Genomic DNA, 27,441 nt, shown 5'->3' with positions numbered 1-27,441 from the left:
CAATGAATTTATTAGTTTTGTAAGTTTTGCCCAATTTTCATCAATACCTGTGTGACAGGAAAACTATTGCCACAACTTAAAAATCATAAGCTCAACGGTTAACTCACAGTTTTAGCGACCACAATACTCCAACCTTCATCAAAAGCTCTTTTTATGACGGTATAATCATTAAGAGTAACAATAAGATCAAACTTTGAAGCTTGAGTCTCACAACCATAAACCTTAAACTAAATTCTACTTTGGCGCGTAAACTTTCTTAGACCAATTCAAAGAAAACCCAGATGCAGAATTACAAGTTCTCATCCTTAGGTCGTGCTTAAAGTTGCAATTTTTATAGTAAATATTGTTACTTCATGCAAAAATTGTCAAAAGGAAAAGAAAACAAAAAGTGGAATAAGAAGGGAATATGATTTTGAGTTGTGATATTAATATTGTTTAAGATTGTTAATATTGGTTGGAGAAAACATCCAGTTATGAATCATCAATTGCAACAACCTAATTTTTGGATTTAGGGTGTAGCAATGGCTTGAAGCATATCAAAGTTTGTGGCTTTAAGATAATTGTAGTAATCAGATCAAAATCAAAATAGCATTCAAAATGCCAAAAAAACAAGACAAAAAAATAATCCACCGGAGAAAACGCAATGAAAGTCTTACTAATTAAAAGGAGAGAGAGAGAGAGAGAGAGAGAGAGAGAGAGAGAGAGAGAGAGAGAGAGAGAGAGAGAGAGAGAGAGAGATATGGCAAGTGGTGTTAGAGAGATGAAGGATGAAAGAAACTTAGGGAAGATCCCAGGTGATGAATGGAAGGATGGGTCCCAACCAACTAACTAGAAGAGAAAACATCACTTGCCTGTATTTTTCTTTTACCTACTATAACAAGTCATTCATTGAGGTCCACAACTGGTCCTCTTTTTTAGAGGTCCATATTAGGGTCTCCCATAATTTTAGTCCTTTCAAAAATAAAGTTTGTTTAATTATCCTTAACTCATAATTTTTTGAAAGATTTTTTTTTGAGACAAGTTTAGAACACTGTGAAAGGTTTACGTACTAAAATTTAGAATTTTCTAACGTGAAACGAATTAAATATGAATTTTTTAAAACGTCAAAAGTTAAAGATAAAAGTAACAAAATCTGGATATAGAAATCAAATTTTACGATAATTTTTTGCAGATGAACTTTTAGTAATGTTCTTAACACGTCTGTAAAAAATTGTTCAAAAACTTAAGAGTTTAAACACAAATTAAACAAATTTGAAATAAGTAGGGACTAATACTGATCAGTTCAGTGAAAAAAAATTGGGGACTAAAAGAACTATTAAAATTAAGTAAGAACTAAACTGAAAATGTCACAATTTTATAAGGACCAAAAACATATTTAACCCTTTATATCATCAATATAAGGTTAACAAGGCAATTTAATAATGGTCACATACAAATTTATTACTCCAACAACTTAAATTTTATGATTTTTGTAAAAATGATATTGCAATAAGAGAGGGCAAAAAGTATAAGTACAGGTTTTGTTAATAATTTTTAGTAATGTTTTAAAATATTTTCATTAATCAACGTTACTTTTCTCCAAAGATTATAAATGAAAAGCATTAAAAATGCATTAACTTAACTTATAATCTCTGAAGAAAAAAATGCCAATCAATGGCTAGTGATAAATAACACTAAAATCAAAGGGACATCTTCATCACCATATCACATGGGTCCCCACCTTCGATGTGTGTTCAGTGTTAGATAAAATCTAGACTCCTACTTTATAGGAAAATATTCCTGTATGTTACTTCACATTTCCGATGTGGGACTTATGAACTAGAGTTCCTTCTCTGTTTCTCTCCCTCAGCTATATTTCAAGTGCAAATCATAAGATATTCTACAAAACTAGATAATTTATAATTTATGCTCATTGTTTGCTTTTATAACTATTATTACCAAAGGAGTGAAAGTGAACCGATAGAGAAACTTGTTTAGAACATTTTGACAAAACTATATATCTCATTCTTGTCTATTACTGAATATATCTGATTGGATTGGAATCCCGTGTGCATCAAACTACTGAATTTATTGATGATCAATCAAGCAAAGTTTGTATGATAGGATATGGTATGGGGAATGTGTGGCTCCAGGAAAACAACAACAACAAAAGCTATATACGATTAAATCCATAGTAAATTTAAGGGTAGAACAAGTTTCATTGAAATTATTCGAGAAGTTTGTGATAATAAATAATAACAGTAAAGCGATTATTCAATTACAACACCAACTTCAGATCCACTGAAAATAAAGGATAAGATACATAACATTGAATAGGGTAAAACTAAGATCGAGTGAAGACTACAGGGACAATGGGTTTTCACCGTACTCGAGTGAAGACTACATTACATTGCAAACTGTATTGATTATTAGAACTAGAGATGAATGCCTTCTCAAATCACTTAGTGCTGACCATGTTTTCACAATGGGAGAAATGGCCGAAAACCACTCACTTGAACTTTTCAGTTGGCCTGCTTTGGTCAACCAAGTCCTAGAGACGATTTTAGTGAACTCTCTAAAAAAAATTATGCTTATTGCGGAAAATCCTTGGTTGTTACTTATCTGAGAGGACAAAACAAGAATGGAGAAGTGCATTCTCGAAGTTAGAGAAAATTTCTAACGATCAAGTGCAACATAAATTGATAATCAACTTCGATGGTTTAGAAGATTATACGTCAAAGGATATATTTCTTAACATATGTTGTTTCTTCATTAGGAATAACAAAGCTGATGTTACAGAGAAACCTAAATGGCTATGGACTTCATGCTGATATTAGAATACATGTTCATAGAGCGCAGCCTCGTAAAAGTTGAAAAGAATAACAAGCTTCAAATGCATGATTTGCTGCCAGACATGGGAAGAGAAATTGTCGTTGTAAGTTCAGCAAAAGAGCCTGCAAAGTCCTACAACTATTGTTACAACACTTTATTTCGCATGACTCTGATATAGTTCAAAAGGTTCAAGTTTTTATTTTATTTTTACTAAAGGTTCAACAAGTTTTTTATTTTCTTGACATAGTTCTAGGACTTATTTTCATTAAGTTAGGCAAACATTATATATGGTACTATGTTTACAACATTATGGAAAGATTTTTTTACAAATTTTAAAAAAAAATTAACACTATTAAGGAAAAATTATTCCATAAATAAATCCTTTTTCTTATTTACATATAACACTTGACTCATTTATCTTTTTATTTTTCCGTTTAGGTCCTTTATCTTTTAAGACACTGACTATTTAGTCCTTTATAATTAAAAGAACAATGAACTGGCTTACCACATCAAATTAATATTCTTAATTTTATTTTTAAATGATTTTTTCAATTATAAAAATGAAACCAAAAACAAATAAATAAAATCTTCTTCAAATCATCATCTTGACTCTTGATCTTCTTGTTCAAACCCATAAAAAATAATTACTCAGATTAACAGAAATGATGAACTATCATTTCTTTTCCTATTGTGGCTGTTCATCTGCTACAATTTTGTGCCAAGGATTAGAGTTTTCTCATCACCATACCCATATTTTTCTGATGAAGAAGAATTTTTGGTTTATTAATATGACTTTGATTTATGTGGAAAGAGATAATGTACCAAGGTTTTTTTTTGTGGTTTCTAGATCTATCTATTCTTTTTCTTTCAAAAAAAAAAAAAAAAAGATCTATGTATTCTTTCTTTAAATTATGGGTTGAAGATGAATTTTAAAAGGAAAATTGATGAAGATATGTAATATTGGTGTTTCCTGCATTTTTATTAGAGCCAATACAATTTGAAGAATTTTATTAGGTTTGATGAAAAAGAGGATGATGAAGATTGAATATCAAGAGGAATGTAATGAACATTTGAAGAAAATAATTTAGTTGTTTTAGGATAGATTTTTTCAACGAAATTTTTTATTAAAAGGATAAGAAGATAATGAACCCAAGTAAGAAAAAAAAAAAGATAAAGTAATTTTGTTTAATATTAATTATACATAATTTTTTTAAATGACAAATAACAAGTTGAATTAAGAGAATTAAATATTAAACTAAGGACAGATTTTTCATGCAAAAGATACAATTTAAAAAAAATTTAGTTTTTTTAATTATATACAATCATTATTGCAATATTTGTTGGCCATTACAATACAAAACAATTATTTAAAAATGTAATAACTTGTAATATCCAACAAAAACCACAACAATGAGCAATATAAAACTAAGAATAAAGGGATAACTTCATCATATAACATGGGTCCCTTTCTTCAATGTGTAAATAGTTAGATCCACACTCTTATTTTATAAGAAAATATTCCTCTATGTTATTTCACAGTTCTGATGTGGGACTTCTAAACTAAAGTTATTTATGGTATACAAGTGCAAAGCAAAAGTTGTTTGTCCTTCAGTGGTTTAGAACATTATTTGAAGGTTATCTATATCATTTGACTGGTTTTTCTTATATTAAGCTAAGCTAAATTTCATTACTCAACATGTATATCATGGTTTTATTAGTTTTAATTCTATATAAATTGCTAGTTTATACTGCACTTAGCATGTTTTAAATCAGATTTTTCTGTTGTGAATTTAGAATATTATTCATACGTTCTTTGTGCAAGCAAAGTTGTATACATAGTTTATACTGACTTAACAATCACTTCATTGAGATGCTACCATACCACCACTGCTGCTGAAACGAACGGCTCGAAATAACTACCACTGCTACATAATATCGTTCTGATCAATGGATAAGAAACAACAGCTGCTCCAATTTGAGTGACAAAAGCTTTACAATTGGGAATGTGTCAAATTAGATTTTGCTGCAGTAAGCCTTCCTAACACTCTTCAATTGTTCATCTGTATTGCGGCAACTTGTTCAAATTTGCTGAGTCCAGTTATGTTAAGTATCATGTCGTTATGTTGGTTTTATATTTTGTAACCATTTGGAACAAAATAATCTTGGAGCAGCTGTTTCAACACTAGCATGTGACGTGAAAAGAGATATTGTTATCTTTAAGAAGGAAGAAAATAGAGCTGAGAGACAATGTTCAAAAAGGATTAGTATTGTTTCCTATTTCTTATCTTGGTCCAGACTACGCCAGAATCAGAATGTACCTATACTATGTTTCCAACTAAGGCACCACACAAGCTTTAAGAAACTTGACCACCAAACTTAATATCACATAATCCAACAATTTGTCTCAGCTTCTCTATATACTTTTACACGATACAACATTCTCAATATACGATCCTTTCCATTCACTGGCCTGCCATTAGACCATACCCCAACGCCTTACCATCCAGCGCATTTGATGAGTCATGGTCCCAAATTATTTGAGATGCTACTATTGCTCCAACATGAGGATACAAAATATCCGACTATTATCTTGTCAGAGAAATTTTAAGAAGTAACTTTGTAACTTTGAGGATACATAATGTCTAACTTTGTAATTTTATAATGAACGGTTATGCCGTCATTTTGCAATTTGTTGCCAAGTTCAGATTGATCAATTATTTTTTGCAAAAGCAGTCAAATATGATTATATGACTGTTAAAGAAAAAGTACTTGAAATGATGTTAATAAGCTTGTTATTCCATCTAAAATGCTAAAACTGTTAAAGAAAATGCTTCATGATATCATTATTATGACACTGGAACTCATGATATCTACTGCAACATTACTAAATAACAATCATGAGCAAAAGTTGATTTACATTAGACATCAGAACCGATCATACTGTCTATCAATGTCCACTGTCAAGAAATTGAAGAAGCACTGAAACATTTAGCTTGAGTTAATTTCCAATTGATCATGGTTTGGCCAGAATGATGCTGCTGGAACCTTTTATTTGAGACTTTAGTTCTCCTTTTGTTTTATGTTTTTGTTTTTCAGTTGTTTCCTTGTTTTTTCTAGCCTTTGTAACCAAAAAAGATCTTCCAAGTAATAAATTGTAAAAGATTAGGAAGTAATTTAAAAATTAGCATCAATCCGACATAATTTTCATCACTGTAATACACATACACCTTAAATCATAAATTATGATATCTGAGTTAATATAAACACTTCCACATATACAATGAACAATATGAACACATAAAGATCAAGTCAGTTATCAAAGTCAATTCAGATCAGGCATATGACTTGCTAGACAGAAGAAAAAAATCATTAAGAACTTGTGTTATCATGTGATTTACGTACATGTGTTGATTCAATTACTATGTTTTAATAACTTATAACTTTTTACCACTTGTACATCAGAACAGTATGTCTTCTTACTTGATACATCTTCCGATCAAAAGAACCTTCTAAAACAAGTGAGTGTATGTTGCTAACTTATTCCTTAAGTGTTTTTAGACCCACCTAAAAACATTATGGGACTATTAATTATGGAACCAAAATAAAATTCATAAATAATTTAGGAGACCAAATATTCAATTTAGCCAAAAAAATAAAGGGCCTCTAGAATAACAAGTCAAATTAAGATAATTAAGCATTAAACTAAGGACTGTACCAAAAATATAATAAAATTTAATTTTTAGTTGGTTTAATTATATACAATCATTATTGCAGTTATCCTTTTGCATTACAATACAAGCATTTACATAATAATGCAATCACTTGTAATCGCAAAGAACAACCACAACAATGACCGTTATTAAACAGTCAAATCATGGGGACAACAACAATATGAGATTGAGTCCCCAACAATGAATTAATAAGTGATATATACTCTTATTTTATAGGTAAACCTCCGTGCCTGTTTCAACACATACTCGATGTGGGACTAGTTGTGGTATACTACATGCCCTGAAGAGAAAAACCAAAGTTTTCAGTCTAAACTCATCCATAAGGTTGCAAGAAAAGAAGAAACTCCAATATTTAAAGGAAATACTAATCCAATTCCAAATCCAACAAGAAGCAGGAAGGTTTATCTCTCACACACACATTTATTTCATACACTTTTTCAAATCTGAAGTGGTAGTCACCTGTAATAATTTAGTTAGCTGTACCATTTTTTTATGACAGTTAGCAGGTGATGGAGCAAGTTGTGTGGCCTATAGGTAAAGTGATTAACAATGCAAATTTAAAGCAATTCCTATCGGTAGAAAATTGTAGCAATGCTTATACAAATATGAATTGTCAAAATATTCATATATAAATCAGAATTCTGATTCAAATAGTTGTTATATATAGGCATAAGTGTCTCGCATGTTCTCTCTAGTAAGATGATTCATTCAAGTTTCAATTATTTTACCTCAGTCCTCTGTTTTACGCCTTTACTGGTAGAGATTCATATCTTTTGCGGTAATCCTGAGAAACTGTAGAAGTGTGTACCAATCCATGAATTTTAGAGTGTGTCAAGAAGACAGATGAAGCTGTAGAAGTGTAGAAAAAGAGAGGGTTATATGAACATGTTTGCATGAGTTTAAATTTTAAATCTTAATTTACATATACAAAATGTTTTTAATGGGAAGTTCAAGACCTGTTATCTGCTAATGTTATTTGATTGCCATTTCATATCTCTGCTGCAAGCTTCGTTTGGTGAGGCTTCAGGAGAAAAGCAACTTTTCCTTTTACATACTCCTTGCATGTGATGATTCATGTCAAACTTTGTTTATGGCCTTTATCTGAGCTCTTTGCTTATGGTTCATGTCAGTAATATTTATTTTGAAAGCAAAACGAGTAGGTTTCGTACTCTTACCTTAGGGTTTGTAAATATCATGAGCATTTTCTCAATTCATTCTGCATTCACAGTGATCTTGCTAAGATGTCATCTGCTTTTCCATTGTTGGTAATGTGATTTATGTTCACCCGTGCCTGTTCGTGCTGATTGAGCTTTTTATTTTTCTGAGGTTTTGCTTCACTGAGTTACATCTCAGCAATGTGAATCACCATTGTGTTGCTTTTTTGTGGTAAGGATCTAATCTGAACCCATATAATACAATAAAAATGTTGCATAAACTGCTATGAAAAATTGAAGACATGTTAGTGCCGCATAAAACTTAAAAAACAAAACGATCAGTCAAGCTTAAAGGTTTGTCCATGATATCAAGCATTTTACGACATTTTAGCCTATGTTCATATAGATAATGAATGGTTAAAGATTTTTCATTCTTTTTAGTTTTATTGACATTTTTGTTTCGATTTTTAAATCTAATTCACTTCTGACTCAGCCTTTAGAAATTTTGGATTAGAAGGATATCTCTAATGGATCACCTCCCCTCAAATCCTCATTCAATGGGAAGGTATTTTTTTGGAAATTGGAGTATCTTTTATGAAGTGCTATATATGAAAGTTGGTGATTCACCCTTTCAATAATTCCTTTTCCTTCCGTAATTTTCATTTCGGTTGTAACGGCCTCAGACTTATTAGATTCCTTCTATCCTAAGCACAACCATGGTGTACATATAGTTTCAAATTTATTTATTCAAAATCAAATATTCGCATATATTATTTATTGCCATAGGGACTTTAATTCACACAAATGAATATTCTCCAAACAAAACAAAAACAAATTTAAAGAAGAAGAAGAATGACCAAGGATGAATAAAAAATTATTTTCAAAAACAAAATGAAGAAATAATAAAATTATCAAAATGTTCACATCTTATATTACTTTCATATATTTAACATATCATATGTGACGTTTCAGTGTTAAAACTAATTAAACCATCATCTAAATTGTAAGTTTATAATTCGCAGTTTAGGACTTGACAAAATTCTAAATTGTTTGGTTCCCTACTAGACAAATTTGAAGAATTTAGAATTTTCTATGCTTCATTCATTGGTTTTTCTTGAATCTTTAACACCAGTAAATTTGTTGTTCTGAAGTCTGAACAAGCAGTTTAGGACTTGCATTCAGTAAAGATCAAAGACCTAGTGGGATTGGAGAAACTACCACCACTTCTATGGATGATGATTCCGATCAGAGTACGTAAGTCATTTTGAACCACTCAATTTCTACATTTTACATATGTTTGATGTAAAGTTTTAATACTACTGTTAGTCTTAATGCGAAAGGAAAAACTTTCATACAATGGAATTGTCATTTTACTTTACCTTAATTGCGAGTTCAACAAAAACGCACAAGACCTTAAACTTCATGGGTCTCAAGTACGTTGATTAATAATCTATATAAATAAGTATCAAAGCAAACAATTTAGATAGATTATGTTTGATTAGAACATGTAGGCAACTATTCGGATTTTACAATTCAAGTTTGTTGATTAAACCTTGATTAACAATGTGTAATGCTAGTGATGGGTGGCTATTACTCCAATATACTTCTTATCTTTATTTCATATTTTCTCTTTTAAAAAAATTATTGTTTATATACTCTTGTAGAGATCAATATAGGTCCAATCATTGTTTCAAAAAAAATAATATAGGTCCAATCATGACGGTGAATTGTGATCAGGTTAATACTTTGACAAACTACCCAAAAATTTCACACATGAATATCTAGGTCAATTTATCTTATTAACCCCAATATGTCTCTATTGATGGTTTTGTATATATTTTAAGCATTAGTTGTTCATCTTTGGTAGTGGATTTAGAACATGATTCCAAGGTTAACTATATCATTTGACTTCATATGCAGGTCTCTTATATAAGATTTTTTGTACAAGCACAGTTGTTGCAGCCGACAGGTTTTGTCCAATATTATGCTAAAAATTATTACTTAAGATGTATGTCATGGTTTCATTCCGTCGAAAGTAGCAGTTTTTGCTTGGCGAGCTATACAAAAGCACATTTTTGAGTGTTCTGTTTTTTATAAGGTGTGGTTCGATTTGACCAATTGGATGGGGATTACAGTAGTATAGCATAACAATAGTAGTTCTCATCTTGTTCTTTCTCTTGAATAATCCAAGGTAAGAAAGACACAAAATTAGATTTGACTTGCTTGTCTACGGTGTATTTGGAAGGTTAGGAATGCGAAATTTTTTAACAATGTAAGCGTTTCGACTGATACTATTTCAGAACAGGTTAAAATGATTTCCTCTAGATATGCAATATCACATTAGTGGACTAACCCTCTAGCGCTAAGTCAGAATTTCAGGAGACGTCTGATGGAGATATCTCATATCTGGTTCATGCTGGCATTCTAGTCAGGGATTTTTAAAATCATTACTTCTAAAGTGGGGAGTCAGGTAATAATGCAAGGTTTTGAAAATTTTGGAGTGGTGGTGGTATGAATTACTAACATTAGGCTCAATTGCTTAACAATGGCTTGAGAAAGAACACGAGAGGTACATCATAGTCATAACATAACACTAATTTTTCATCGGAGCAGTTGGTGAAGCTCTTTACTTTTCACGATCTTAATACAACTGAAAGGCTCAACATAGTGAAATCCAAGCCATCACCACTTATCTCAACGCCCCTAACTACTAAAGGCACTAATTAAAAAATTATATTTTACCAAATTTGGCTAAATAACTAGAAAATCAATCATCCATGTTATTATTGTAGCTTTGGAACTGGGGAATTTTAAATGACTATAAAATCAAAGGCATTAGAAAAATGCATCAATAACTAAACCGAAGTTTACATACATTATGAATGTTTCAATGCTTCTTTAGCTAAATTGATTAGTTGTTGTTGTAAATAGTAAATAGTACTTGATTAGGTTGAGTTGAGCGCATAGATGTTATATAAGAAAGGTTCCCTTTGAAATTGTTGATTTATACTCCCTCCGTTTCAAAATGAGTGTCGTTTTAGGTGTTTACACACATATTAAGAAATGCAATGATTAAAAGAAAGAGAATGGTTATTTTACCAAATTATCCTTATTGACTATTGGTTAGTTTTCAAAGTAATACTTTGGAAGTAGTGTGCAGAGTATTAATTGAAGGGTACAATTGAAAAGAAAAAGTTATTATTGCATTGAAAACTGAAAGTGACATTCATTTTGAAACAAATTTTTTTGGCTAAAGCGACACTCATTTTGAAACGGAGGGAGTAGATTGTAAGGTTAGTTTTTTCATGTGAATCATAAATGTTGCAGCCATCGGATATTAACATTAAGGTTTTTATTAAAAGAGAATTTTAGATCGGACTTAATAAATTCCATTTTTTATTTTGTATCAATTATGACTATTGTGATGGTTTTGCATAGATGATGGGGAATTTAGTTACTCTTGTCTCTAAGAAACCTAGTGAAAGCTTCTTCGGAATTGAAGCCCAACACTACACTACACTCACTCCAAAATTAAGGAAGGAAATTGTGAACACTCACTCACTCTCTTGAAACGATATTGAAGGAACCAATTATATTACAATCTCTAACTTCTCAAAAGTCAAATCATTTTCAAATCAACTAACGAATCACTTGATTTTCGTTAGAGAAAAAACAATTTACACCTATGGATTAATTCAAATACGTTGAGTCAAAATCTATCAGGTCTAAGCATGTTAAGAACCATTCCGCTATGTCAGTTTTCTCATTTTATGACTATGTGTCTTTGAAGTACAAACACCTCAGACACCAAGCGTGTCTTAATGTCTAACACGCATTGGTGTTCGACGTCTGGACAACATTCGTACATATATTTCTAGGAGGGTTAATGTTTTGAAGCAGTGATGATCAATAAAAGAGTTAAATATATTGAATATGAAAACATCACTTTTAACTTTCTAAAAAAAAATCACTTTTAACTTTTCGATATAGTAGATTATATTGATGAACAAGTTGAATAATTGACATTTTTTTGTAGTAAATTAAATTGATTAATTTAAATGTACACATATGTTAATTCTCAATTTAGAACTTTGAATAAAAAAAATAAATGTACTTGCTCAAAATAGATAATAGCAAAAATAAAGATACTAACCCTTCAATCTATTTTTTATTATTTCTTTCAAAAAAAAAAAAATCTATTTTTTATTAGGCAATATAAGCTCTCAAAACTGAATAAGAAACCCTTTTTGGTTTTTTTTTTTTTTTTTGATTTGATAGAGAAGGTGATGATGAATCTTGGGTATTATTTTCTTTTTCAACCCTTTTTCCCCTTCACTTGTTTCACTTTTCAATTCCGTCGCAAATACAGTTCTTACGAAAATGAGTAAACAAACCGGTAGCAAGAGACAAATCAAATTCATTCACGACAATATGTCAAATTGGAGTGTGTGAAGAGAAGAAGATGAAGATGGCAGTGTAGTGATTTAGTGCTTCGGTATTTGGATTTTTGCAACTACTACAATTGGGAATGTTTCAAATAAGATTTTACTGCAGAAATAGCCTCCCTAACACTCTTCAATTGTTCATCTATAGCAGCGACTAAAGAATCACTTGATCTTCATCAGAGGAAAAACAATCTACAACTATAGACTCGTTCAAATTTGTTGAATCTAATCATGTTAAGTACCATGTTGTTATGTTGGTTTTCATATTTTGTAACTATCTGAAACATTATGTGAACAAGGTGTTGAAGTTGAAGGGTTCCATGAAGAAGAGAGAACGACATGATGCTTAGGTTTCACACAAATGTTTTCAACACTAGCGTGTGACGTGAAAAGAGATATTGTCAAGTGTTGTTATCTTTAAGAAGTAATGTTTTCAACTAAAGTACCACACAAGCTTTAAGAAACTTGACCAAACCTTAATGTCACATAATCCAACATTGTCGCAGCTCAGCTTCTCTATATACTTGTTACACTTTACAATTCCTTCGCAAATACAATTATTAAGATAATGAGTAAAAAAACCGTTAGGAAGAGACAAATCAAATTCATTCACGACATTATGTTAAATTGGAGTGTGTGAACAAACCAGTGAAATATACAAATTAGTGTTTAGTTTGAGAAAATTAAATGAATCAAATTCACTCAGGAGGACATAGTTTGGCAAAATTGGAATTTTTGTCTTCAGGGTTTTTTGTATCTATGGGAAGTGATGAAGAGAAGAAGATGAAGATGGCAGTGAAGTTAGATAAGAGATTAAGACTAAGATGCTGGTTTAGTGATTTAGTGCTTTGGTATTTGGATTTTTTTGTTTGGAATTATTTTTCTTGAACGTTGATGAAGATAATGAAGAAATGGAAGGTAGAAGAAAATGGAAGAAAAATGATGTATTAGTGGTTTATTGTTAGATTTAATGGTCATATGTTTTAAAACGATAAAAGGTTTAAAATTAAATAAATTTACGAGACCATCTACAATTTTGTTACAAAATAAGACTAAATTGATCGATGAAAACATATCTAAGAGACCAAAACGGAACTTAGGGAACAAATATTTAATTTAGTCAAAAAAAATTAGAACCTTTAGAGTAATTTTTTATCTTTCTCAACAAAAATGGTTTGAAATTTTAAATTGGTTTAATTATATACAGTCATTATTGAGGCAATTGTCAATCATAACAATACAAGCATTTACATGAAAATGGAATCGCTTGTAATCAATAACAACAACCCCAACAATGAATGTTATAAAACAGTCAAATTATGGGATTAACAACCGTATGAAATTGGGTCCCCAACTATGAGTTAGTAAATGATATACACTCTTATTTTATAGGTAAACTTTCATGCATGTTTTAACATATACTCGATGTGGGACTTGTTATTATGCCTGAAGAGAAAAACCAAAGTCTCACGGGAAGATCATCTCTCTCACACACATTTATTTCATACACTTTGACCATTTGGGTGATAGAGTGAGTTGTCTTGGCATTTGGTAAAGTGATTAACAATGCTATCACACTAAAGATTAGACACTCATAAATATTCTACTATCAACTATGTGTCCCCGATGCAAATTTAAAGTAATTCCTATCTCTGCTGCAAGCTTCGTTTGGTGTGGCTTTAAGAGAAGAGCAACATTTTTCTTCGTTTGGCATGTGATGATTCATGTCAGACTTTGTTTATGGTCTTTATCTGAGATAAGCAGCTGAAGGTGAAAAGCCGAAGCTGACATTATTCCCCTTTCTCCAAATGATCAAATCATGTATGAGCTTCAAATTCGCTCTTCTTCCAAATCACAATGAAATTATTTTGATGCAAGGATAAATACCTCTTATCTTTAAGATGGTTTGTGTGATATTATGAGATACAACATATAGTATCAATTCTAAAGCAAACAGAATGATGTAGTAATGACTTGATATACACGGCAGCAGGAATATTACTCAATAATTAGTTTTAAATGCATGAATATTTTCCCTATGCCATAGATTTATTAGTCATAATTTTAGATAAATTGCTCAATTATAATGCATGGTATATATCGACACTACCATTTCTTTAACTAATGCAGTTGACATAGAATGATATTTCTTATAGCAATTGCATGTAAATTTGTCCAAGTCCACCATTTCAATATTTCCATGGAAGCATTCAATCGATAAGAACCAAACAACTTCTCCAATTTGAGTGACAAAAGCTTTTCAATCACAATCTCTAACTTCTCAAATAATTTTTGCAACTACTGCACTAGGGTATGTTTCAAATCAGATTTTGATGAACTTATAGTCCCCCTCACCCTCTTCAATTGTTCATCAGTGGCAGCAGCAACCAAAGATTCACTTGATCTTTATTATAGGAAAAACAATCAACAACTATAGACCCATTCAAATATGTTGAGTCTACACTTGTTAATAACAATATTATTGAGATGATCAATAATAGATGACATTGAGTCATATGAAAACAATTTTCAACACATTTCTAGGATCTAATTTTGAGGAGCTTAGGTTATGTTGTAAGTTTTTCCTTATTTTGACCACATTCCGTGTATTTTATGATACACAAGCAAAGCAAAAAAAATTACAAACTCTTGTGTTGTCACATAAATGAAAAAGAGGAAATAATTAAATGTTACTGAAACGCATCGTTTCACTAAAAGCAAATAAATAAATTTGTATAACATTACACCCAAAAAAAAAAAATGATGAAAAATAAAAAAAAAAAAAAAAACCAGAGAGACTCACGACATATTCTTTTCCTTTTTGGCATTTCATTCCTCTGTACCTTCCTTACTCTTCACTCTCTTTCTCATTTCAAGGCACCAAATTCCTTCCTAAATTAAACACCATATTCTTGTCGTTGAAATTTATGTTTAAGTATTTATTAAAATGGGAAACACACCCTTTGAACATCTTTCTTGTCGTTGAAATTTATGTTTAAGGTCATGAATATTAATATGGTCTCTATTTGAACTTGTCTATGATTTATTGAGCAAAGGTTTTGAAGTTGAGATTTGGTTGCATACACTATGACATAAGTTTTGAGATGTTGACAAAAATGTTTTTTTTTTTTTTTTAAGAAATATGTCTTTGTTTTGAAAATTATTTTGATATTATTATACAGTCCATTTGAATTTGGGTTTTGAATTTACCTATGATTTATAAAGTAGTGAATTTAAGAATTGAAATTTGATTGCATGTATCTTGGCACTAGTTTTTCATACGTTGTAAAGCATGGTTTGATATATGCGTTTTTGGAAGGATTTGATATTAACATGTACACAATTTGGATTTGATTTTGGATTTACTTATGATTATAAGTAGTAGATTTTCCATTGAGTTTTGATAATACAAATTTTGACATAAGTTTCGTTATTGGTGGTTAGTTTTTTGATTTGATTTAGGTGTTGTCTTTGACTTTTGTGGTTAGTTTTTCCTTATTGGTGTTAGGTGATAGTCTCAAGTAGGTAGTATGTATCGGTGCTTTTGAGTTTTTTTTTTTTTTGGTGTTCCGTTATATACAATGTATTTGTTTTGAAATTTCTATCTCTCCGTTCTTATTCGTCTTGTGTAGGGATATGGTTATTAATAAATTTTCTTGATTGATTCTTAATCATTTTATTTTCTCAAATTGGTCATTTATGCTAAATTGTGTTTGCAGTATTGATTTTTAACAAGGGTGGGTATATTTTGTAATATGCGACTAATATTTGGCCTTGCAGTGTGTTGGATTATGCCTTGTGGCCTGTGGGTGATATTTTATCGTCTCTAAATTGTTTGGAATAGGAAATTTTGACAATTAACCTTTTATTCTGATTTGCAGAGAATTGATCTCATGTTTTGTTTCTAAAATTCATCACTTTCTAACCAATTTGAGTTGGTTTGGTGGAATTAATTTGAGACTTGGGAGTGTGTTCTTTTTCTTAAAGTCTCAGTTTTGATTCTCTTCCATACTAGTTCAGTTTAAGTGGCTAATTTAACTTCTTGAAAGACAAAAAAAATACAATTACTTTCAAAAAAGATAAGGCAAAGGTTGATAAGTTTATTTTTTGAGCAATCTGGCAAAGCATGGTTTAACTATAAATTTACGTCTAAATATTTTTAGGGTTATGTTACAAGACACCTTCATAAAAAGTAGTGTGGTGTCTTTTATCAAGTCACACCTCAAGGTGTGATTTTCACTTTTTTAGTTATAACTTTGATAAAAGACACCTTCATAAAAAGTAGTTGGTGTCTTTTAACAAATGCTCATAGAGTAACTTGATAAAAGACACCTTCACAAAAGGTGTCTTCTATCATAACCCATATTTTTAATCTACTCAAAAAATAATAATAATTAGGTCTAGTAACGTAGTAGCAAAAAATTATTCACCTTACCTATGTATAGATTGCAATGTCTCTAAAAACATAACGTTTTTTAAGAAGTTTGCGGAAAAAATCTAATTGGCTTCCAAAAATAGATTTTTCCCCATTACTTCGAAAAAAACATTATGTTAGAAAACAATATACAAAGTGGACAACACAAAGTAACTGGGTCCAGAGAGTTACACTAATATGCTGTATGACGAATATTCTTTTATAGGTAAACTTGGTGTGTGATGTTTAAGTATTTATCGATGTGGGACTCAAGAGTGCTACAAGGTGGGTATAACTTCTTTCTCCTACATGCTCGCTCGTTTTTTTCTCCAAGATATCTGTTCTTCATTCTCAATTCAATTCAATTCTCTTTTCTTAGTATTATTATCATCTCAATGGTGAGTCCAATTGGATGAAGATGCTTACATTAGGTCCATTCATTCAGTAGTGAAACTGTAAGCCTTTTCATTATCCCATTAGCCTTTTTATCTCAAAACAGATCCAACGTTTCTTGTTGTTTATAGGTCTTCGTATGCTGAGAATTTGTATATATTATTCTTTAGACCTTAGATTAAGATGTCTAAGAGGAATTTCAACACCAGTGACAATGACGATGATGCTTTCTAGATGCACATGAAACACTATCACATTTAACAAAATCATTTTAAATGCATTATGTATTTACCATTATCATATTATATGGTCCAAGTCTTCAACTTATGTAACTTGCACAAATAGAGAGACGGTGGCGTACAAGGAAGAGAATGCAACGACGACAAGGTTATGAACGCAGGAACATCCCAAAGTAGTGACTTCAGGGATATCAAAGACCTAGCAGAAATAGTGAAACTATCAGCACTCATATAGTTGAAGAGACTAAATAAGATGATGGAAAACTACAAGTTGTCAGCAGTCAGCACCATTAGAGTAAATTATTTTGAACCATTCAATATCAACATTATACATATCTTATATGTCAAAATGAAATGCTGTTAATTTTAATGATAAGAGAAAATTTTGGATAGAATGACATTTTTTAGATCACATTATTATTATATCCTTTAACACAGCCTAGTTAGGTGAAAATGACATTTTCTATTTCACAAATGTTAGTTAGATAAATTGTGTTTGATTTTGCACAGAAAAGTTGTAAACTCTCTCAAGACACACAACTACCCAAGCCCCGTAGTGGGTGAAGAAAACTCAATATAACTCTATATTTATAACAACTTTCTAGCTATTTTTTCTTCTCACCATCAGAAGTGGAACTTAGTTATCCACTTTGACACAACAATAACTGGAACTGAAATATACAATTCCTCCGATGACAATAAAAGCCTCTCATCTCTCACAATAAAAGTCCTCTCACTTGATACCTACGCTAGTTAAAATTCCTAGGCCCGTTCCCAGTGGCGGATCTTGAGTAAAATTGTTGGGGGTGCCAAAATTCTATGAGATATATATTAACATGTTTAAAAAATTGTAAAAATGTTAGCTGGTCCAGTGGTGTTATTTTACTTGAATGTAGTGTGGGGATCCCAGTTCAAATCACACCAAGAACCTATTTTTTGCTAAAATATATTAATATATTAAGGGTTAATTAAGTAAATGGTCCCTATAAATATTCATAATTTTGTTTTTAGTCCCTACAAAATAAAATCACGCTTTTTAGTCCCTATAAAATTTTCCATCAACATTTTTAGTCCCTATAAAATTTTCCATCAGCATTTTTAGTCCTTATAAAATTTTTTCATCAGCATTTTTAGTCCCTAAAATGCTTAAGGAAAATGTCATAGGGACTAAAAAGTGTGATTTTATTTTGTAGGGACTAAAAACAAAACTGTGAATATTTATAGGGACTAAAAACTTAATTAACCCATATATTAAAAATATAACAGAATTATATTATATATTATATAAAAAGATGCAGAAGGAGTCGAACACGCGACCTGAAGATGAAAAACAGGGGGGCCGTTCCACTGCAGCAAGAGGAAAACTATTGAAATATGACGCATAATTTTATATATATAGGAAACTTGGGGGGTACCATGGCTCCCACGGGTCCCCAAGTAGATCCACCACTGCCCGTTCCTACAATGATGGGTCAACTGCATTATGCCGCTAAACGTCGAGTTACATAAATCAAACGTCATAATAATCTATGATATATCATGTTTTTACTTGTTACAACATATTCGCTCCGTCCCAATTTATAAGTCATTTTGAAGAAGAAAAATTATCTCAGATATAAATCTTTTTATAATACAAATGATACATTCATGTTATTTTTTCTATTATACCCTTAATTATCTTTTATTATATATTTTTTCAATTATTTAATTTATCTTTCTCATTTTTTATGTCATGGAATGAAGAAAGTAATTTACAAGTCTTCTCTTACAAAGACTTGGGCAACATAGGTGATTTAAACAAAAAAATAAAAAATTTAGGTTGTTTAGGTGATTTGATATTTGAAAGGTTAGGAGGCAATGGAAGTTAAAGTTAAATGTTAAAAACACTTAATTTCCAAATCCCCAAAACCTTGTAAAAATCAATCACCAAAAATTAGCACTAATGAAGTACCGTAACCTTTGGGAAATATTGAATCCAAACGGTTTGTTTTATTGAATGTAAAGGGTCTCTGTTATAGGAAAATCTTTCTCTGGATTGTTTCAACACTTTCGATGTGGGATTGTTTCAACTCTGGATTGTTATTATTCATTGGCTTCGCTTTTGTGTTATTATTCAAGAGGTTTATACTTTTTCATTATCAATTCTCTTCTTTTCTTAGCATTATTATCACAAAGGTGGGTCCTTGATTATTTAACATGTGATTTGGATGAAATTGCTCACTTGATTATTGCACTATATAACAAGTAATAGCACCTATTGCAATGCCTTTCAATTAAATTGTTCGTTGTAAATTTTATGTTTTAGTGTAAGTAAAACCTTTATTTGGGATTCATGTAAAGTGGATACAACACTGTCTCGTGTCGTCCTGCACACATACCTTAATATCCTAACTAGATTTGTGTGATCAAATCATACTTGTGTGATCAAATCATCAGACCAATCTTAATAAGGGCCACAAATTAATACATAGTCTAGCATGGATTTTGCCTATGATAGAGAGACAACCTTAGCTAGTTGACCTTAAAGTCAACGACACGTTGGTACTGGATTATCTCCTCGATTTTTGATTATCACAAAGACGTCAATAGCGGAAAAGTCTATGAAACATTCAATATTAGGAAATTAGGCAAACACAAAAATTTGTCGCAATGGATTCGTGATGAATTCTCTTGCAATGATGTTTAGCGTTTTTGTTATGAACTGCATCCATACTATTCTGCTCACGTTAAATGATGGTAAGTGATGGAATAGATACCATTAGTTTCCGCTTGATCCCATTTTCTTTTCTGCTTCTTAACACATTGCTTATTGTTTTCTTCAATGAGTTCCAACCTAAAATTGAATTTCTTTCGCAATATCAATATTTACTACATCAAAATTAAAAGGTTAACCTTCTTAATATAGATTGTATTCTATGGGTTCAATTGTTGCATGCCTTCTGTGGATTGGAACATAGAAGAGGTGTAAAACAAGTGAAAGTAGAAGAACATAATAATGTATAAAGCTAGTACTGAGTTGATGTTACTCGAATATACTTCTTATCTTTACTCGGTCACATGTTTTTTGTTTTAAAAACAGATACCGTAATCGTTATAGGTCTAATCATGATTGTGAACCTTCAAATATGCTTGGGAAATTGGTATATTTTGTTATTGCTTCTTAGATTGAGTAATGGTGTTTGTGATCAGGTTAATACTTTGACAAACTACTCTGAAATTTCACACATGTATATCTAGGTCAATTTTGAAGTTATGAGCTTTGTTTGTTTGTTTGAAATTAATCTTTTCTTTCTTTAATTCCTTGACAATTATTCTTATTAACCCAAATATGTCTCTACAGAGTGTCTTGTATATATTTTAAGCATAAGTTGTTTATCCTTTGGTAGTGGATTGAAAACACGATTCAAAGGTTAACTATATCATTTGACTTTATATGCAGGTCTCTTATATAAGCTGTGTTGTGCAAGCATAATTGTCGCTGCCAACTCGTTCTGTCTTGTATTAAGCTGAAAAACATTACTTAAGATGTATTTGTGCAATTGAAAGTGACGGTCTTTGCGTGGCGTGCTATACAAAATCAGATTCCTTTTAAAGTTTAACTTTTTTAAAAATAGGAATTGTGGGCGTTGACGAACTTAATTGCGTTGAAAATTCATGTGAGCAACAGATCAACATCGCATTTATTTTTTGAGTGTTCTGTTTTTTTTATAAGGTGTAGTTGGATTTGACCAATTGGATGGGGATTAAGCTAGTATATCATAACATGACTAGAAAATCAATCATCCATGTTATTATTCAGATGAGGGACTCGAAGATTTTAAATGACTATAAAATCAGAGGCATTAAAAAATGCAATTTAAATCAACTTAAAATCTCCAAGTTCATACAACCGAACAATAATCTCCAAGTTCATACAACCGAACAATAGCTAATGATTAATGATTAATTACAACTAGAATGTTGGGTGCTCAAATTATTGAATTTATGAAAAGTAGCCTACACTGCAGTTTAATTTTTAAGTAGATATTCCTCTGCATTGTTTCTACACTTTCGATGTGGGACTGCTAAATTACAATATTGGTATACACGTCTCTTCCTTCCCAGTTCTGCTTAGTCGGATTTTACGTGTGCAAATCAGTCCCTCCGTGTGCAAAACTTCAGTTTCTATCCTCTATCATTGCATCAATTGGTTGGAGAAAAGAATATCTCATTACAAGGAACGAACAGCTGGAACAAAGGAACAGTTTGAGTGTGTCTTTTTTATTCTATTTTGTAAGTAGAATATGTCTCATTTTTTAGATTGCATATAGATTACACTTATGAAGTAACTTAATTATTTAGGGTAAACAATTATTAAAGACCCTTTGGTTAATCTCTTTGGTTTGGACGGCTTAGCATTGTAGGTGTGTATTGCATAGTAGTGTTTATAGTGGTTCTAGCTTTTCAAATATGCTATGCTATATTGCAACAAAAAGCAAAAACGGGTGGTGTTAGGATTGATGGTATTATAGGGAGGTTTACTAATGGCTTAGAACGGAACAAAAAGGCATTTTTGAGGATGTTACTATCAATATTATTAAGGTTGCTACTTGTTTTTTTACATGATTTGGTTCCCTTGGTTTATATTCCACATGATTAGGTGTAATTATTTGTAATCTCCGGTTGATGTTGTTTGTGGCCAAGATGAATAATGAAGGGTTGAGTTCAGGAAAACTTGAAAATGAGAACAAGTTGAAGGTGTTCTTAAAGTTTTTTGAGAATTGACATTTCTTCTTCTTGTTTCTTCTTCATTATGTACTCCAATAACTTGCACTGTTTACTTATTACAATCTAATACTGTAAGAGATTGTGGAGTTCATGGTGAGACACACTCAATTGAATATTAACATTGGCGATAAGTCGTGATAATAATATTTTCTTTCTGATATCTATGCAGGGCTTGTAGTCTGTCCCTTTGGAGGAGACAAAATTTGAAGGACAGAAGCTAAGAAGAACGTAATTGAACTGGTATGAGCTTCTGTCAATTATGCTTACTTCTTTTCTGTTGAATTCTTTGAACATGTTCGCTTGCCTCACTCAGACCTGAAGAAGAAGACGGAACAGTTGAAAAACAAACATAATCGATCAATCCTCTTGAGAGCTCATCAATTGGAATCCTCTTGGTAGCTGCTCAATCAATTCATCGATCACTTTCTCAAACAGTCACAATATATAACAGGTAATTTAATTAATATTCTCAAAACAATCGTTGTTCTCTCGACCAGACAACCATAGATTATAGTATGTATAGATTACAATTGGGAAGTAATTTAAAAATATAGTGTTTATTGAGTCAAATAGGGCTATAGGTTTACATGGTGTAATTCAGTTTATGATGTTTAACAGTGATCTTCTGCTAACAGTGACCATTCGTGGGATGGACACTTTTTGTGTGTAGACTCACATTCTCGTATGAAAGCATATCTCGTCTAACAGTGATCTTCTGCTAACAACCCACTCCACTGGATCAGCAACTGATATCGTCTTCCTTGCTTGGAACACAGAACACGGTTACCTAGAACAGTCGGGGTTCAAGATTGATCCTCGTCTGCTGAAGAAAAGAGCGGAGGAATCTGAGTAGGCGCAGTTCCATGATACAGCTTGAGCTTCGTGATGTGAAAAAATGGGTGAATCCAAGCATCCGACGGTAAGAAAAGTTCATAGGCTACAAGGCCAAGGGCTCGCATGACCATATAAAAAAAATTGAAGTATGATTGCCTTCTCTTGCTTAAGAAAATATCATTAGACTTTATTCCAGCAAAATGATATGAGGTAGATTATGCTCAAAACAGTATTAATTTTGAGAGCATTAGTTAGCTACTGCAATTCTCGATATCATACGATACGATTCAATAAGGTGATACATCATGTATCAGGTTCAACATCTGCCCTTCCTCCAGATGATCCAAATCATATAGGATCTACAACTTCCACTCCTACAATGAAATGATTCTCAGGCAACCATTTGTATGAAATCTAAAAGAAACCTTCTCTAAAATTTTGTGCATTTAAATGATTAAAAAGTTAAATATTAAATGCAATGCACACATTCCATTAAATTATTTTCTATATTTGAATCATTAACTTGTGCCCTTAGGGCACAAATTAACATTTCCCTTTATATAAATGATTGAACCAATTGAGTATTGTTAAATTGTTAGTTGTAAATCTGAATTTTTAATCTGAGTGTAACCTTTCTTAAAAAAAACTAATTTAATATTGGCATAGTAATGGGCGGAGGTGGGGATGGATTTTACCTTCCCCGTTCCCATCTTTCCCCCTTTTAAAAGGTGCAAAAGATATAAAATTAAAAAAAAAATATTAAGTTGGTTTAATTATATATAGTCATTGTTGTGCATGTTGAGCTTTACAAGACATTTATTTAAAAATGCAATCACTTGTAAAACCCAACATTGACCACAACAATGACATGTTATAAAACAATTAAATCTTGGAGACAACAACATTATAAGATTGGGTCCCCAACTATGAGTTTATAAGCGATATACACTCTTATTTTATAGGTAAACCTTCATGGCTGTTTTAACACATACTCGATGTGGGACTTGTTGCAGTATACTACATATGCCTGAAGAGAAAACCAAAGTTTCAAGTCTAAACTCATGCAAAAGGTTACTAATCCAATATCTAAAGGAAATACTAATCCAATTCCAAATCCAACAAGTTTCAGGAAGGTCTATCTATCTCACACACACATTTATTTCACTTATATATAGGCATAAGTGTCTCACATGTTCTCTCTAGTAAGTGCCTGAGTCCTTTGCTGTAATTCATATCTTTTGCAGTAATCCTGAAAAAGGAGGAATATTCATCCCAATTATATGTACACTGCAGTTTTTTATAGGTAGCAATTTAAATAGTTGCTATATATATAAAAAAAAAAAAAAAAATTCTAAGAGTTTACAATTTTCACTAAGTGAAATTTGGATGTATAGAATTGTCTTAACATGTTTGGTTGCTTTTGAATAAAATTGATTTTGATTCCTGAATTAATTTTTATACACCAATTTATAAATCAACTAAGTGTCAAAACCAAAATCACTATAACAAAATTTCACAAATCAATTCACACAATCAATTTTTATCATCGCATGACCGAATATATATAGTTAACAAATTTAGTTACTATGTCTTTAAGAAACTTGATGAAAGCTTCTTCGGAATTAAAGCGTAACATATACATGTTATACCCTAATTTTGGACCTAAAAATACTTATTCAATTCTTCTTTTCTTGCATTATAAGTCATTTGAACTGTCTATGATCAATTGCATCTTTCTCTGCATTTCATTTCAATATTACTTGCAAAATTCACATAGAAGGGCATTTTGGTCATTTCCTATGTCAAAATTTCTTTCAATCTGTAAAGATTTGTTTGAGTCCCTTCAAAGTAGTTAGAATAAGTCCTTATTTCAATTCTATGTCAGAATCCATTTCAAAAATTGCATTTGGAGTCATTTTTAGTCAGTTTTGCCCCTAGGGGCATTTTGGTCTTTTCATGTGTCAAACCCCTGTTTAAACTCTAAAAGATTGTCTCTGAGTCTTTTAATTTTGTTTGTAAACTCTTGCTTTGATTTCCTGTTAAAAATCCATTTTAAAATTTGCATCTGAGTCATTTTCAGTCGTTTTAGCCCCAGGGGCATTTTGGTCATTTCACACGAAATTTCGGCAGAGAGAGGTTACTTTAAAGTACCTCATTTAGGCCATTGGTTCGTTTTAGTCCGTTTTGTCAATTTTAATTGTTTCACTTTACGTTTAGTCAATTTTACCAATTTTAAATTCAATTTTATTTTTTTATTTTATTTTTTGCACTTTAGTCCTCTAATTCCTAAAATTTGCATTTTGGTCCTTGTGTCATTTTGTTTTAAGTCCTTGTCAATTTTTGTTTCAGGTTCTTTTTTTTTTTGGTCAATTACATTTTGGTCCCAAAAGTTCCAAATATTGCAAAATGGTCCTTTTTGTCCAGGTCATTTTTTTTAGTTCATTTGTTTTGCAGATCAGTCCCTTAAGTTCTCAAAATTGCAAAAAAGGTCCCAAAGTCCAGAAACAGTCCAAAGCCGAATCAGTTAGAGTTCAAGTCCAGGTGTCAAGTTCTCATTGGTCCAGTGGTACACTTGGCAGCCTATAAAAGGCCCCAATCATTGCCATGCCACTCAGAATCACACAACTCAGAAAAAGTCATCACAAACACGAAATTATTTCTCTCTCTTCTCCCAAACAGATCAAATCATAACCGTTTCTCAAGAACACGAAGAACACAAATGAAGAACCCTAGAATTCCAGAACCAAGGATTGAAACAAATTGAAGTGAATTCACTGCAATTCTCAGAGATTCACGTGCGAATCTTCATCATCGAATTGAGAAAACTGCAATTCAAGCACAATTTCAAAGAAATTGTGCGATCACAGTTCGGAGAAAGTGAGAAGAAGAGGATCGAAGCAAGAATCAAATCAGTTCGAAGAAGAAGAAAATCAAAACACCGATTTATTTTCGGTTCCGAAGCTTACCAGAAGAAGCAGAAGCTTGCTCAAGGATCTTTCGTTCGAATCTCCAAACAAATCCAGGTATATTCAAGAAAAACCTTCTCGTTTTTGCTCATAATCATCATCGAAGGTTTGAAATCAAAGATAAACGGTGAATCGAAGAAAGAGTTTGAAAAAGATTCGAAAAAGTTCGGACGAAACCCTAGAAACGTAAAATGTCCAAGATTCACCGTTTATTTCATAAACCTAAGTTCAAATCATCATCAGTGAAGGAAAATATGACGAATTAGGGTTTAATTTCAAAAAAATTAGGAAAAGAGTTGAAAACCCTAAAGACCGTAAAGTTTCAAAACCAAACCTGTTCGAATCAGTGTAGAATGAAACGTTGCGAACGATTTCTTTCAAGAAACATCCAGATCGAAGCGTTTCGAACAATTTTCTTCAAAAAAGTATCAAGATCGAAACAGTTTGAACAAAAATCAACGAAATCGAAACGTTTTGTACAAGCTATGCTGATTCATGGTTTATTTGTGACTTACGACTTGAATCCATGTGTGTTGTGAGAAGAACGAGTGAAAGGAACCATGAAAGAAGCCATGAGAGAACGAGAGAGTCTGAGAAGAAGAAAGAGGAATTAGGGTTTGAAATGATTTGGACAAGTCACACTTGCTTTTATACAGGTGTGAACCGGATTGGTTCATGTGAACCGGTCTGGTTCACTCCTGGATATTATATCAACCGTTGATCTTGCAATCTGTTTAGATGTGTGGTCCTGATTTGTTCCTTGCGTGCGTCTCTTTGAGCTTACCATGCGCCTTGCGTTCCTGGCCTTTGGATTTAGGGTTTCTTAGGAGTTGGATCAATCCAACGCCCCTGAGGCTGTTGGAGGATCCAAGATCCATCAAGAACCTTGGGCCTGGGTCCCTTTCTACTGGATCCTTCGTTTTTTTGATTTTTTCTTGCTATCTGCACCACTGGACTTTGTTTTTACGCCCTTTGTTCATTCAAAATTTCTTCAAAAATTCCAAATAAATTTCCTTGGATTCTTGATAATGTTTTTGATGTTTTCATGACACTTTTACACAATAAAATCTGATAAAAAAGATATATGTAGTTTTTACTATTCTTTGTTAAAGATTGGTGATTTTCTTGCACGTTTTGAGTCTAAAAGTCCTCTAAACATCCCTTAAAAATCCTAAAAATTTTCATGATGTTTCTTGTCATTTTTGTGGCTCTTCTATGCATTTTGTGTACTGGAAAATTTTGTTGAAAAGTATCATCACATTTTCTTGCATTATCTTTTGTTTTCACATGAAAAGTCTTGTAAAAATTGTCTAACTCCATTATAAGCTCTTGATGTTTGATTGTGGTGTATGTTGCTTGAAATTTGTGAGCTCATTGCTATTGCTTGTGTGTGAAATTGTTGCATGAGTGTGAATCTTGGTTGATTACTTAGTTTACAAGTTACTTGTATAAATAAATAATGTAAATATGCTTAAGTTTGCCTTAAAATGTCAAGTTGATCATGTTGCCTTAATTCCCATCCTAAAACCTGATTCTAAACCTTTAAAAAATGTGTTAGAATGTGAGAATGATAGGTTGCATGGCTCTTACATTTTATGAGCAAATTTTAGTCATATTTTGCACTCACTTTGCCTTTATTTTTGGTTATTTTCTATGCTTTGTGTTATAGTATTCCTCTTGTTTTATT

General features: G+C 31.6%; 1 long non-coding RNA gene across 2 annotated transcripts; it reads left to right on the top strand.

Moving 5' to 3' along the window:
* Positions 1-21,341: 21,341 nt before the first annotated feature.
* LOC146918145 (uncharacterized) lies at positions 21,342-23,038 on the top strand. 2 transcript variants are annotated; one of them, XR_015016024.1, is made up of 3 exons: positions 21,342-22,194; positions 22,268-22,405; positions 22,590-23,038. It is a non-coding gene; the product is annotated as an uncharacterized LOC146918145 (long non-coding RNA). The 2 variants fall into 2 exon arrangements; XR_015016023.1 differs by having other exon boundaries at positions 21,342-22,405.
* The last annotated feature ends 4,403 nt before the right edge of the window (positions 23,039-27,441 follow it).

Source organism: Medicago sativa, chromosome 6 (genome assembly GCF_051527215.1).
Source record: "Medicago sativa cultivar Bolivia chromosome 6, Bolivia_mono, whole genome shotgun sequence".
In the NCBI taxonomy this organism is placed as follows: domain Eukaryota; kingdom Viridiplantae; phylum Streptophyta; class Magnoliopsida; order Fabales; family Fabaceae; genus Medicago; species Medicago sativa.
This window is presented reverse-complemented; position numbering and strand designations above follow the sequence as displayed.